Raw genomic sequence first — 3,827 nt, 5'->3', positions numbered from 1 at the left:
CCCTCCTGGGGGCGAGAGAGGAAGTCCGCCACGACCATCCGTGCACCCGGTCTATGGATCACCTTGAAGTTAAAAGGCTGCAAAGCCAGATACCACCGAGTGATCCGGGCGTTGGTATCCTTCATGCGGTGGAGCCATTGGAGGGGGGCATGGTCCGAACAGAGGGTGAATGGGTGACCCAGAAGGTAATAACGGAGGGCTCCGACCACCCACCGAATGGCAAGGCACTCATTCTCCACCGTGCTGTACTTCGCCTCCCGTTGTGACAGTTTTCGGCTAATGTACAGCACGGGGCGGTCGACTCCCTCCACCTGCTGGGTCAAAACAGCCCCCAGCCCTCTGTCCGACGCGTCGGTCTGCAAAACAAAAGGGAGAGAGAAGTTAGGTGTGAACAAGAGCGGCTCCCCACAGAGAGCTTCTTTTACCCTCTCAAACGCCCGCTGGCACGGTTCCGTCCACTGGACCGGATCTGAGGCACCTTTTCGGGTTAAGTCAGTTAGGGGGCTGGTTAGCTCCGAAAATGCCGGGATGAACCTTCTGTAATAGCCGGCCAGCCCCAAGAACCTCCTTACCTCTTTTTTTTACTTGGGTCGTGGACAGGCTGCAATCGCAGCGGTTTTGTCCACTAGAGGCCGCACCTGTCCACTTCCCAAGTGGTACCCCAAATACCGTACCTCCGCTCGGCCAATAGCACACTTCTTTGGGTTAGCCGTGAGCCCTGCCTGCCTTAAGGATTCGAGCACTGCCCCCACATGCTGCAAATGCTGCTCCCAACTGCTGCTATGGATGATTACATCATCCAGATAGGCAGCAGCATAACCAGCATGCGGACGCAATACCCGATCCATTAGGCGCTGGAAGGTGGCAGGGGCTCCGAATAACCCAAACGGAAGTGTCCTGAATTGGTACAAACCATCCGGAGCGGAGAAAGCCATTTTTTCCTTAGATTTGGCAGATAAGGGAATCTGCCAGTAACCCTTGGTTAAATCCAGCGTCGAAAAAAAACGAGCCGTGCCAAACCGATCCAAGAGCTCGTCGACCCGAGGCATTGGATAAGCATCAAACCGTGACACTTCATTTACCTTTCTATAATCCACACAGAAGCGAATAGACCCATCAGGCTTACCTACCAGCACAATGGGGCTACTCCAGGGACTGTGGGATTCCTCTATTACCCCCAGCTCTAGCATTGCCTTTATCTCTGCCTGAACCAATTTCTTTTTGTGTTCCGGCAATCTATAGGGGCGGGTCTGCACCGTCACCCCCGGGGAAGTCTCAATGTGGTGGTGTATGAGGTGCGTGCGTCCTGGTATGGGGGAAAACACATCAGCAAAACGCTTTTGCAACAATCAAGGTCTGCTCTCTGATTCGGTGAGAGATGGTCATCTGAAAGGGTTGAGATCTGATTGGATGAATTTGGTACCTCCGGCCCCAGCTCATCTCTCTCCTTATCCACCGTAACCAGAGAGACAGCCACCACCTCCTTCCACGCTTTCAGGAGATTGAGGTGATAAATCTGTTTTGCCCCCTCTCTATCAGTACGCTCTACCTCATAGTCAACCTCCCCCACTCGCCGTGTGACCGCAAAGGGCCCTTGCCACTTGGCGAGTAATTTAGAACTAGAGGTAGGGAGTAACACAAGAACTTTATCTCCTGGTGAAAATTGCCGTAGTTTAGCTCCTCTGTCGTAGTGCTGTTGCTGACGTGCCTGCTCCTCGAGCAAATTCTCCCGTGACAACTTACCCAGTGTATGGAGTTTTGCTCGCAGGTCCAGCACGTATTGTAATTCATTTTTACTAGGACTCGGACCCTCCTCTCAGTTTTCTTTAACTAGGTCCAATATCCCCCGGGGTTTCCTACCGAACAGTAGTTCAAAGGGAGAAAATCCCGTGGAGGCCTGGGGAACCTCCCGCACTGCAAAAACCAGAGGAGATAACCACTTATCCCAATTACGGCTATCCTCATGAACGAACTTCCGGATCATAGACATCAACGTTCTATTAAAACGCTCAACCAGCCCATCCGTTTGGGGATGGTACACGCTGGTTCTAATAGAATGAATGCCCAAATACCCGTATAGCTCGCGTAGTGTGCGTGACATAAACTGTGTGCCCTGGTCAGTCAGAATCTCTTTCGGGATTCCGACTCGGGAGATTATTTGAAACAATGCCTGCGCAACACTTTTTGCCGAAATGCTGCGGAAAGGAACTGCTTCGGGATACCTTGTCGCATAATCCATCAGAACTAACACGAAACGGTATCCCTGCGTGCTCCGATCAAACGGCCCGATGAGGTCCATCCCCACTCTCTCAAAAGGGACCTCCATTAGCGGAAGGGGGCGCAACGGCGCTTTTGGTATAGCCGGGGAATTTACTAGTTGGCATTCAGGGCACGACGCACACCACCGACGCACGTCGGCCCAAATGCCCGGCCAATAGAAACGGGCCATTATCCGGTTCAGTGTTTTCTCATACCCTAAATGACCAGCTATGGGGTTAAAATGAGCCGTCTGAAAAACCATTTCCCGAGAGCTTTTAGGCACCAGCAATTGGGTGATTTCCTCATTAGTCTGAGTGTCACGACACACTCTGTATAACCTATCCCGAATTATTACGAAATACGGGTGAGTGAGTGTTGCATCAGGGCTCACCTGTTGACTATCAATGGACATCACGCGGTCAAAGGCAAAGCGTAGGGTGTCATCACGAGACTGCTCGAGTGGGAAATCCTCCATGGGGCGAAACACCGGTACCTGCGGAGTCTCCCCCGGAGGCTCCACTGGTGCCGGCTCCCCCTCTGCCGCGTCGGACGACCCCGCGTCACCGCTGACAGCAGCACACACATCACACAGCCCTACCCGTCGTGAACGCACCTCCCCTACCTTACCAGCTGCCTGGCGGAACCCCGGCCAATCAGTGCCTAAAATCAGAGGGTGCGAGAGGCGGGAGCTAACCGCAGCCTTTATTTTATGCTTTTTCCCTTGACACCGAATTTCCACTGAGACGATAGGGTACTCGTGTAAATCCCCATGCACACACCTTATAGATACCCTTGATGCTTCTAACAACGCCTCGGGTCGAACCAGGCTTTGTCGAATCATGGTCTGCATAGCCCCTGAGTCCAACAGCGCCTGGTGTTCACTCCCTTGAATCCTTACCGGAATACAGTACGCTCCGTCTGGGTCGGGAGCAGAGGTGGGCGGGCCGACAACACGAACCACCTGCCCCACCTCCATGAGCGGGCACTCGCGGCGCAGGTGACCCGGTTGTCCGCACCGCCAACACCCCGGTCCGGGCGTCTGAGGAGCTCTCTGTGGGTCGCACCCCGCCGCCACTGAGCCCGTGTGGCCCGTTGCCCCTCGCGGGCATGCCCGTGTCGGCCCGTTGCCCCTAGAGGGCATGCCCATGCTGTTCAGATGCCCCTCACAAAGAAGCAACATAATGAATTATTAAACGGAGGACAGATATGAACATAGTCTTATCAGCAATAGATTGTAACACAAACACAATACATGTGCTAATGTGTCACAAAGACTACAGAATCCAACGTGAACAGTAAGCTCTTGTGACTCGGACGTCACTGCAAGCCTCAATGACACGACGTCATTGTGAATTTGCTGGTTCAGATCTGTGCTTTGGGCTACATCATCCAGTCTGTATTGTCGCAGACTGATTTTCTCAGTCTTAATTTGCTTGAAGCGAAGTAAAAGTCAGAGGGAGAACAAATGGGTGAATGGTTGTCAACGAGAGCAACAGTAGCGTTATTAGCGTCTGCTGCCAACAGTCAAGACAGACGGGAAAACACCAGGTAATAGACAACATTCAGTC

The 3,827-nt window shown here is 53.0% G+C and overlaps 1 long non-coding RNA gene across 1 annotated transcript; it reads right to left on the bottom strand.

Annotated features, from left to right (window-relative positions):
* Positions 1-234: 234 nt before the first annotated feature.
* LOC118221376 lies at positions 235-3,332 on the bottom strand. Its single transcript, XR_004764097.1, has 2 exons — positions 3,158-3,332; positions 235-356 (listed from the first exon to the last, which is right to left on the bottom strand). It is a non-coding gene; the product is annotated as an uncharacterized LOC118221376 (long non-coding RNA).
* Positions 3,333-3,827: the final 495 nt, after the last annotated feature.

Source organism: Anguilla anguilla, chromosome 2, assembly GCF_013347855.1.
Source record: "Anguilla anguilla isolate fAngAng1 chromosome 2, fAngAng1.pri, whole genome shotgun sequence".
In the NCBI taxonomy this organism is placed as follows: Eukaryota; Metazoa; Chordata; class Actinopteri; order Anguilliformes; family Anguillidae; genus Anguilla; species Anguilla anguilla.
Note: the sequence above shows the minus strand (reverse complement) of the source record. Positions and strands in the feature narration are given on the sequence as shown.